Source organism: Mus caroli, unplaced genomic scaffold (assembly GCF_978045245.1).
Source record: "Mus caroli unplaced genomic scaffold, Mus_caroli_1 scaffold_10, whole genome shotgun sequence".
Classification (NCBI taxonomy): Eukaryota; Metazoa; Chordata; class Mammalia; order Rodentia; family Muridae; genus Mus; species Mus caroli.
Window position 1 is genome coordinate 27221832 of NW_028227265.1, and position 12316 is coordinate 27234147.

Sequence of the window (12316 nt, forward strand, 5' to 3'; positions counted from 1 at the left end):
CACAAAGAAGCTGTCAGAAAGTAGAGACTACGGCTCTCAGGTTATGCTAGGAAGACTTCTCGCATCAACCTCTGACCCTGCACAGCTAATATGAAGGAAGTGAGAGACTGTATATTTAGCCTCTGTCTGTTCAGTGCCATTTCCTTTTTGCTCTCTTAAGACCTCATTTAACCTTGGGCTCTCATTCTCTGGACTCCTAGAAGAGAAGTGACAGAGGTAGGTACCAAACCTATTTGCTTGGTACCAAGGATTTTAGACAGCAGCTGTGGGCTGGGCATCTACACCTTGAGAGTGAATCCCTGAAAGCATTAGAACCAAGTCAGAAGATAGGAAATGTGCACCAACGAAACAAGAGATATGATGAAAATCTTTTCGGGTATCTGTGAACTCTTACTTCATCATATCCCTTGCAAGGCTTGGGAACAGTCAAAGATAATCCCAGCGATATAGTTCACAAAAGAAAAGGCATCTCTTTATGCTTGATTTAGTGTCCTCAGCCAGATATAGCTAGAGCAGCAACCCTTTGGGCATTCCTGCTATTTCTCTATACTTTCATGGGGAACACAAAGCCTGTTACACTAAAGCGTAAGATAGAGCCTTAGTTCTGCTGATAAAAGCAGGAGGGCCTGGTCTCTGTAATTTTATGTTTAATTAAGCTATTTACTACCAAGCTTCCGTGGAAAAACAAGTTATTCTACACACTTAAATTGTCTGTACATGAGCACTCACATGAATGCTAGAGGAGGATTTAAGGGGTCTTTCCCTATTGCCCTCTGCACTTAAGCCTTGGGAAGGGGGGTCTCACTAAATCAGGAGGTTGTCCTTCTCAGTGAGCCTGGTGGCTAGCAATGCTCAGGGAAGTTATTTTTTCTCCAAACCTCTCCTTCAGTGCTTTGGAGATTATTCTGGCCTGGCTTTTTATATAGGTCCTGCAGGTCCAATCTTTGTTTTTTGTACTTGTACAGAAAGTGTTCTTATTCCCTGAGCCATCTCTTAGGTCCATAGGACATAGTTCTTTCTTTCTTTTCTCTGTCGTTCTCTCTCTCTCTCTCTCTCTCTCTCTCTCTCTCTCTCTCTCTCTCTCTCTCTCTCTCTCTCTCTCTCCTCTTTCTCTCTCTCTCTCTTTCTTCCTTTCTTTCCTTTCTCTTTCTTTCTCTCTCCCTCCCCCCCCCCTCTCTTTCTTTCTTTTTGGTTTTTTTGAGACAGGGTTTCTCTGTGTAGCCCTGTCTGTCCTGGAACTCACTCTGTAGACCAGGGTGGCCTCAAACTCAGAAATCCCCCTGCCCCTGCCTCCCAAGTGCTGGGATTAAAAGTGTGCACCACCACGCCCGGCTTGACATATTTCTTCTGTCCTCCTCTACCTTTATTTTAAGTTGTTATCTAAAAGTGCAACTGCTTTCTTGATCAGTTTGTTAGACAAGTAGTTCTTTGAATAATCCAGTATAAAAACCAGATAGATAGGAAGAGGAATGAGTGTCTACTTCGTGTGACATGCTACACATTGCCATACTGGCTTTCATGCCACTTTCAGTACTAAATGAAGATTCACAAGTAAATTAAAAATGCATTGCTTATATTTATATAAATGAAAAGTTAAATTCTGGAAAAGAAAATTGACAACAGAACATGGGGTAAAATTGGAATATTTGGAAAGTATTCTGGAAAAGTAAGACTTCTATTATTTTTCAGACAACTCTGAAAATATTTTTATTCAAGTAAATGAAATTTATATTGTAAAAGCCAGATATGTATGTAAATTTTAAAGTGTTACTGTAGACAATGAAGTCTTGTCTCCAGAGGGCTCAAAGATTTGGGAAAAATCCTGAGAACAAAGTTAAATGAAATAAGCAAAATAAGCAAAATATGTCCTCTGCTAAATTCTTGTTCCTTTTTATTAGGACTTACTTTCATCTATCTATCCTTCTGTCTGTCTGTCTGCCAATCTGTCTATCTACCATCTATCTATCTATCTATCTATCTATCTATCTATCTATCTATCTATCTATCCATCCATCCACTCATCCATCCATCCATCTAAGTACCTGTATGTCTATCTTCTGCCTGTCTGTCTGCCTGCCAATCCATCCATCCATCGATCCATCCATCCATCCATCATCTATCCTTCTATCTATCTATCTATCTATCTATCTATCTATCTATCTATCTATCTATCCATTCATCTACCCATCTATCTATCTTCTCTCTCTCTCTCTCTCTCTCTCTCTCTCTCCCTCTCTCTTTCTCTCCCTCTCTCCCTCAGTCTATATCTATATCTATGTATGTATCTACCTATTTATTATCTATCATCTACTTATCTATCTATTGAGTATCTATCATCTAACATCACCATCTAACTATTTGGTCTCTCCCTCTCTCTTTCTCCTTAGCTCAATAAATCAGGGATTAATAGCTCCAACAAACTATGTGGATAATATTTGGCACTATAAATTTGTTATCTTGCTAATCTCTGCTTTAGAAGAATCTTAAGTGCTCAATATGAGAACTGGAGTGGCTAAATTTTCTGCTTCACTTTTTTTTTTAATTGAAAAACCTCTATTTGGAAGAAATGAGAAGAAAATTTAATTTCTAAAACTATGATGTAGAAATGAGCTCTGATAAATAATTGTCACAAAGGAAATTATAGTTTGATGGAAACTTTATAGATTAGTTCATTAAAACAATCATGAGTGGGAGACATTAATATTCTAAGTTTGATAGTTCATAATAGCTATTTCAGAATCATTTTCCTGATTACCAACAAAATATTATCACCTATTTCTTTTGAGCACATCGAAGAATTTCAGTCATCACTCCTTTAATTTTTCTATAAAAATTTATGGAAGAGGAGAGAGAGGATATATTTCAAAAAAATAGATATAAGTATTAATTCTATATAATGAAGTTGTCTCTGACTTTATAGAACCTTATTTGTAGAACTGGAATCCTTTGTAAGTCACAGGTGCTTTTAACTATACCCGAAGTCAAGTGCATTTCTTAATTTCAGACATGATGTTCATTTCCATATGCTCATCATTTCATATGAGGTGAATAGTGGGCATTTTGCAAGATTTATTGGAGTGTTATTTCCTATAGGCATTCATTTGGTGAGGTTTTTATGAGATGACTGTATCTCTAATTGGGATTATTTACATAAGCATCTGGGTCCTAGCTTACAGATGGAGTGGAGGGACAGGAGATTGAGGTTTAGCTGAAGGTACCTATAGGACAAGGTTCATGTCATAAAATTTCTGACAAGGAATTTTCATGTCATACATGGCTGACATAGTCCTTTCTAGTTTTTAAAGTATATGATTTTTTTCTAGGTCTTCACCCCTTTGTCATCACATCATTTATAATATTTGTCTAAGGGTAAAACAGGAAGGACTGAAGATATCACATAGATTTCATTTGTTGTGTCATGAGGTAATGATAGTATAAGTCTACTCCCCCAAATTGGAATATTCTTTTCTCTTCATATGTAGGCTAAAGACTCAAACAAGAAGACGGTATGGATAAAGCAAGAATTATAAAGAAAAATATGTTCTTAAGTATATTTCTTTTTTAAAAAGTTTCTGCCTTTTCATAATACAGGGCATATCCCAATTTAGACAGGTATTAACAAAATTGAAAAACTACCAGTCCGGTTAGTCATCACCCCCCCCCCCCCCGCCCATATATCAAGCCATTTTCCAGTTCAGGCTTACATTAGTTACTTTCTTGGTATTGTGAGGAAAATATCTAAGCAAAACTAGTTAAGAAAAGGAGAGTTATTTTAGCTCACAGTTTAGAGCAACTATACATATTGCCATAGAAGATGTGTTAAGAGTATGAAATAGGTGGTCACGAGCAGGGAGTGATGAATGCTGATGCTAAAGCCAGTTCTCCATTCAATGCAGCCCAGGATACCAATAGATGTAATGGTGCTATCAACATTTAAGATGGATCCTCCTACCTCTGTTAACTCAATCTGGAACATTCCTTGCAAACATCTCCAGAAGATTATTTCTTCCTTTATAATTCTAGGACTTGTCAGGTTGGCCATCAATATTAACTATTATTAGACTTAAGGGGAAATCAAGAGTAGCAATAATGATACCAAGGTTTTATATGCCAAGAGTTCAAGGTGCCATTTAGTTCTCTCTCTCTCTCCTCTCTCTCTCTCTCTCTCTCTCTCTCTCTCTCTCTCTCTCTCTCTCTCTCTCTCTCTCTCTCTCTCTCACACACACACACACATACTCAATTGGCCATAACTTATAGCATAGTAGTTTAACAGTCTAATAGAAAAAAAAATTGGGCTGCCTAGGAAGTCACAGGAATAAGAACAAAGATGGAACCTAGAGAAGCTTACATTTTTCTGATGGGTCACTGTGCATTTCAGAGTAGTTTAGGATTGATATAAGACAATAATAGTATGTTATAAATTTTATTTACTTCAAGAAGCATCTGCTCTCACGGTCATGTGATCTGTAACCACTTAAACTTGTATTTTTCTATAATAGTGTACTCTAATCCAGAAGACAGTCAAATTTGTGACTGTAGGGACTTTCTTCAATTCCTTGCTGTTTAGGAAATAGTATTTTGTTTAGTTTTTATATACCAAACAATACTAACATATGCCAATATAAAACACAGCCCTTGCTGCTTATGATCTGGGTGTTGGGTAGGTGGTTATATTCAAGATAATATTGGCTGATGTTATTTATATCATTTATTTAACTGAAAAATTTTAGATCTAAATCATTTGAAATGCCCTCACTGGTTGGTGAGCCTCCTTGATTCTGGGTGTTGGCAGAAGGGTCATGTTTTTCTCCCTCTAGCCTCTTGCTGTCTCCATGGTGCCTCCTTAATAAGTAGCTTATATGCTAATAACCTCATATGAAAATAAAAGTTGATGCTAATCATGTCTCTGAAGGTCTGGCCACAGATTTGCTATAATGATATTTCTGCCATATTTTATTAGTTCTCTCAGACCAAGGAATATGAATACAGTGTTCTGACAGACAGAGCTACAGATACCTCTAACTTTTGCATTATCCACTGTTGTCTTTTGACTTAATTGACCACACTTCAATTAGTGGGAGTGTTCAGAAAATACCAATTTAGCATCATAGAAGAAGGGCTATATTCTTTTCTGTGAATTGATGAAAGATTAGGCATATATCCAAAATATTGAAGTAGACACATAGTTCTGTGGGGTATAGATAATGAACTTGGGGGAAAGATAAATAATGACTGCAAGAATATGAGTTTGTAAAATGCATGTATGAATTTATTTATTCAGGTTGCACCTTTCAGGTCTCAGAAGCTTTGCATAGCTGTTTATTGTTAATATCAAAGTAATGAATATATAATACAATATACTCAAAAGGATGATTCTTTAAACTCTTTTTGTCTTGGAACACTGTTGTAGTAAAACGATGTAAAAATCTACTTTGAAAACTAGTAGAACAAGTCATATAGAGTCACAAACATTATATATATGGACACATACACACATATTACATATCCTTAGACAAAATGGGGACTAAATGTAATGGTTTCCACTGAAAAATCGCCTATATATATATATATATGTATATATATTATTTCAAGTGTGCTGGTATAAGTAACCATTTCTCAGAAGTACAGACACAGGGAATGGAAATAACAAAGCTATCTTGGGTCTAATTACAATATAAAGCAATGTTTAAGATTTTCATATTCTAAATACTATTGCTAGGGGTTTGATTGCTAGGGGTTTGATTCTGTGTTGATCTGAAGATCGGGATTATCTTTATTTTCATGTTGTTGTGATAAAAAAAACTCCGACAAAAGAAACTCAAGGGAGAAGGAGCTTATTCTAGTTTATAGATTGAGAGTAATGTATATACTTTATATAAGGTAGCAGAGGTTTAAATCTGGGGGTCAGGTAACATTCTTAATCAGGAAGCAGAAAAGAAAAGATGCATGATAATGCTTAGATCACTTTCTCCATCATACACTATCCTGGATCCCCTGTCCAAGGAATGGTTTCACCCATAGCTAAGAATGGTCTTTACTCATCAGCAAACCTAATCATATAATCATCCACAGGCATGCCCAGAGGTCCTTTTCAGAAGGGATTCCAGATTCTGTCAGATTGGATATTAATACTAACTATAATATTTAACAAACAAGAGTAAAGGAAAAATATGAATAAACATATTATGCAATGAATATCAATGCAAAATTATTTAATTTGATTAAAAAAAAAAAACTCCAGCTGGGTGTGGTGGCACATGCCTTTAATCCCAGCACTCCAGAGTGCAGAGGCAGGTGGATTTCTGAGTTGGAGGCCAGCCTAGTCTACAAAGTGAGTTCCAGGAAAGCCAGGGCTATATAGAGAAATCCTGTCTCTAAAACCAAACCAAACCAAAACCAAACCAAACCAAACCATCCAACCAACCAAACAAAAACAACAACAACAAAAAAACTCCTACAAAATATTCCATCCATGGCTCCTCTGGAGCTAGCATCGGCAGAATATTGTACTCCATTGACTTGAAACAAAGTGACTAGATGAAATTTTGGAGATTTCTGTTATGTCTTAGTACTGAAATCTTGTATTCCCTTCATTTTCAACCCTGCTTACAACTTTCCTTCAAAGAGGATAGGAGAGAGAATAGATAATGTTCAATGGCACCTGCAGCAGAAGGCAAGAAGACCTGGTGACATGCTTTCAAAATGGCCCACAAAACTTTGAAAACTCTTTGGGACTCTACATTGAGAACACAACATTTGAATCATGTCACAATCATCATTAATGATCATTGCCTTCAGGATCTTGTTTCCATCAGGACATTCATGTCTCCTTTTCTTTCTACCCCTCCCCATATTCTCCTCTCTTCCAGTTTCATCAGTCTTGGACTATGTTCCAAATAGTCTTTTTAATATTGATTTATTTCACCTTACAAATCAAGGTGTTAATTTTTCAATAGTACTATTACAATGTAACTAATAGAATGTCTATGAGCAATTAAGTTGATGTCCCTTTTGTTGCAACAGGCATACTTTAACCTCATTTAAAGCTGGTCAGGGCATGAGGTATATAAAATCCAGGTATGGTGTATCATTGGTACTTAGTGTATCTTGCAGGGTTGTTGACATAATACTGTTTTGCTAGAATTCTGGAATGTAGCAAGAAATGTATCCCATAACATAATTTTTTGGGGTGGGGGCGGGAACAGCACTCTTCTTAGATTTAAAGCACATACTACCATCTTAGTCTCTGATACATACTAGAGCAACCAAATAATCTTTTTCTATGTCAAGTTTTTATTAATCATTTTATTCTTTTACATTTAAAATGATACCTCCCTTCTCAGTTACCCCTCCACAACCACCCCATCCTTTTCTTCCACTTATGCTTCCCCTTTGCCTCTCTGAGGTTGCTCCTCCAACCACTTACCCACTCCCACCTAGTATCCTCCCATGCTGGGGCATCAAACCTCCACAGGACCAAGGGCCTCCTCTCCCATTGATGTCAGATCAGGCCATCCTTTGTTACATATGTATCTGGAGCCATGGGTCTCTTCATGTATACTCTTTGATTGGTGTTTAGTCTCTTCTTCCTATGGGGTTTCAATCCCCTTCAGCTCCTTCAATCCTCCCCCTAGCTCATTCATCAGGGTCCCCAGTCTCAGGTGCTGGTAGAACCTCACAGGGATCAGCCATACCAGGCTCTTTGACAAATATAATGCTTGACCATCAACTCAATGGCTCTAAATCTGTAATGCTATGATAGGCCTGGACTGTGTTTATGTCAATATTATTCTCAGCTGCAATTCCATGTTGAGAATCATAGCCTTGCTTCAGTCTCAGTTCCAGTGTTTTGTCTCTGTCTTTCATTTGGACAGGAACATTTCTGGGTTAAAAATTTTGAGATGGGCAGGCGGCCCCATCCCTCAACTGGGGGCTTGCCTATCTCTACTGGAACTAGTCTCTACAGGTTCTATCTCCCCTTGTTGGATATTTTGGCTAACATCATCTTTGTTGGGTCCTGGGAGCCTCTTGCTTTCCTGGAATCTGAGATATTCCAGTGGCTATCCCCCACCCAGTTCCTCAACCCCCACTGCTACATTTGAAGTAAAGCTAAAACCTTTGTTTTAAATATTAATATTTACCAATATTTAGAAGTAGAACAGAAGACAATGAATTAGGAACATGAGAAAATAGCTGTGATAAATCTTAGAATTCATTGACACAACAACATCATAAATTTGCTTTATTGATGCTTAAGGATATGAAAATTTTATAACCAAGAAAATCTCTGGCTTTGCATCTATTTATTACTTTTTAATAATAAATACAGTATCAAAATACTGTATTTATTACTTTTTAAATAAATCCTATACCTAACTATTCATTAATAGCTTATCTGCTTTTTATAATTTTTAGTATGAGCCATATTCTTCATCCAGATACCATAACAGCATGAACTATTCTTAACGTTATATCATTTGAACCATAGAATATTTCTTTATTCTTTATGTTAAATTTTCTTGTCCAATTAAAAGCTAGATAAAATATATTATACATCTCAATGTCTTCAGTAGAACTAGCTAAACATCTAGAGGGATAGTTTATATTCTTGCACAGCAGTCAACTGAAAATCTTTGACAAATATAATGCTTGACCATCAACTCAATGGCTCTAAATCTGTAATGCTATGATAGGCCTGGACTGTGTTTATGTCAATATTATTCTCAGCTGCAATTCCATGTTGAGAATCATACCCTTTTGCTCACACTAAATATATCAAAATACACTGGTACGAAACAGACTTCTATATAGGTGTGCAGCCTATACTCTATTGGTATGTTTTCTGAACATACAGAGAAGAAGGCTTTGGAACCAGGATTTCACCCACTCTACACTTCAAACTCAAACAACTTTGTGTCAAGTTTCCCCCAAGAAACTTATCCTCTTCTCTGAGGATAGAATGCCATAAACTCTGTGCCAAGGAGAGAACAGCAAAACATTCAAGAGTGAAAAACTTTTGTTCTTAAGGACAGCTAGAGGTAAAATGTTTCCAACAGAGTTGTTCTTGCCAAGCTGTGACATACAAAGTTCTTGCAGTAGGAAAGAGAAACTAGAAGTGCAGCCAGTGGGGTCTTCTCCAGGGGCAAAAAGTTCAATCAGGAATGTCAGTTGACTGACAACTTCCTAAGTAGGTTTCTGCTTATCCTGTTAGTGCCTGCTTGATTTGACAATGTTATCTCTATCTGTTCTTTTCCCTTTACTTAGGTAGTTTACCCAATGGGACACTGCTCTTTCTGGTAGTGTCCTCTTCTTCAAGAACACCAGTTGCATGCCGGGATCCCTGGATTGTTTCTACTGGGTGTTTATCAGTACCCTAATTTACAATGTTATCTTTCTGCAATTATTTGTTTTTTAACTGGGAAGCCTCTGCTGAAGGGATGTGTTATTCTAACAGGGAGCCTCTTAGTCATCCAGATGTTATTTCCAAGTTAGGTTTATCTGCATGGTCATAAGTGTCTAATGTAAAACTTTTCCATGTTTCTTCACATGGTGGTTATATTATTTTAGTCGACGGTGTATACTTGACAAAGTCATGTAACACCAAAAGCATGAGTATCTTAGGTCCGTATCCCCACAGAACAAGGTAGAATTTTAAGGACAAGACATAAAGTGAGCGTGTTACCCAACAGTTAAAGATTATGAAGGGTCATTGCATGAATTGAAAGGAAAGACTTTGCATTTTGTTTTATGTCCCATTTTCTATGACAGCTGTTTTCCACAGCAATTGTGTGGGATACAAATGGACAGTAAAATTTAGGACTGGGGTAAAGAAGTTTCCCAGCTACAACACTTTGAGTTTATTCCTCTCTAGTCCAATAAAAATAAGCACTTGTCCTACAAACTTCTATGTGGATTAAGTAGTGAAGTGGAAGTCACGAGTATCCCCAATTCTTGGCACAAAATTGGTGCTCAGTAGACACTGAATGATCTAATACCATTAATTTTAATATTCTCTCTCTCTCTCTCTCTCTCTCTCTCTCTCTCTCTCTCTCTCTCTCTTTCTCTCTCTCTCTGATCTTTTCATCTCTTTCTATCTTACCACTTTCAAATGAATATCTTAAATAAGCTTCAAGTTAAATGAAGTAATGCAAGTAGAAAACTGACTTTAATTACATGCCTGAAATCATGGTGTCATATTTAACAAGTGTGCAGTGGCTCAGCCTGCCCTATCAAATGTTATTAAATAAATATCCCGACAAATATTGCTAGAGGGTCTTAGAGAAATGCATTTATGTCCCTTTTCATGGAACGTTTGAAGAATTTGTTCTAAAAATTAACACTTGCTGCAACAGCTCACTGTAATATTGAGTTTTATATGCCTCAGTAAAGGGGAACGCCAGGGCCAAGAAGTGGGAGTGGGTGGGTAGGGGAGTTGGGGGGAGGGTATGGGGGACTTTTGGGATAGCATTGGAAATGTAAATGAAGAAAATACCTAATTAAAAAAAATAAAAACTAGAAGAGTATTAGTGATCATCTTATTTGCACTGAATTCATTTCTGTACAAGGAGAAGACCTAGACTGAGACACACTGTACAAAAGCTTTTAATATTACATAACATAACATCTCCATTCAATTTTCATTTCAGATTTGCTTTTTAATACAGAAATGAAATTCTATATTTTGAGGTTAAGTTTCTTTGTTTTTCACTAATTGGTTTTGTTATTTGAAAGATAGCAAATTTGTACCTGTCCAAGATTTATTACTCATCTATATTTTTCTCTTAGTTTAAATATAAAATTTGTTGTTGTTCTTTGATTTTGAAGTAGTATTTTAATTATAACATTTCTCCATTTTCTTTCTATCTCTAAACCCTTCAATATACATCTCTACATTCCTGGTCTTTTAATAATAATATTAATATTAATATTATTATTAATTGTTAATACATGTATATACATATTTGTATATACTAATGCATGCCTAAATATAATCTGTTCTTTTCAAATTTACATTTAGCAATTCAATTTAATCTATGATAGACTGCAATTTATATCCTGATTTGAGGAACTATAGCAATTATATTGTAGGTAATATGAACATTTAGTGTATGAGGCTCATTTAGTAAGGTATTCTCACTGACAACAGAATGACTTGAATCCTATCCCTAGAACCTAAGTAAAATGCCAGGTAAGGTAGCACATGTTTGTGACCTCAGGTCTTTAGAGTTGGAGATAATCAGGTTACTAGAGTTTATGGACTAGCCTGAGTTGTCTAATTGGTGATCTCCTGGCCAATCAGAGACCCTGTATCGAAGGAGGTAATTAGTAGTGGATTATCCTCTAAATACACAGGACTGTACATAGGTACACAAGCATGCACATGTTTGTGCGCAGCACACACACACACACACACACACACACACACACCGAATGTGCATACGTACATATCAACACACACAAAAAATTAGTATAAAAGTAATTTTGATTCTCAATACAGTAAGGGTAGAGTTAACATAATATGCAAATCAGCATTATATAACAGAAAACAGCAAACGGTCTTGGGACTCCTGCACTGGCTCCTTTTTGAGTTCACTTCTGTCCTACTACCTTCCATATTGGCTCTGAGGAAGTTTGTTGTTGTTGTTGTTGTTGTTTATTAGATATTTTCTTTATTTACATTTCAAATTCTATACCAAAAGTTCCCTGTACCCTCCCCCCGTCTTGCTCCCTTACCCACCCACTTCAACTTCTGGGCCCTGGTGTTTCCCCTGTACAGGGGCATATGAAGTTTGCAAGACCAAGGGGCCTCTCTTCCCAATAATGGCCGACTAGGCCATCTTCTGCTACATATGCAGCTAGAGACATGAGCTCTGGGGGAACTGGTTAGTTCATATTGTTGTTCCACCTATAAGAAGACCAACATGTGGATACTTCATTCTTCTTTAGAAGAGGGAACAAAATCCCATGGAAGGAGTTACAGAGACAAAGTTTGGAGCTAAGATGAAAGGATGGACCATCCAGAGACTACTCCACCTGGGGATCCATCCCATAATCATCCACCAAACCCATACACTATTGCATATGCCAGCAAGATTTTGCTGAAAGGACCCTGCTAATAGCTGTCTCGTGTCAGGCTATTCCAGTGCCTGGCAAATACAGAAGTGGATGCTCACAGTCAGCTATTGGATGGAACACAGGGCCCCCAATGGAGGAGCTAGAGAAAGTACCCAAGGAGCTGAAGGGCTCTGAGGAAATTTATCTGCACATTCTCAAGAACATCTGGGCACTTCTTTAGCTTGCCTCTTGTCTGATTACT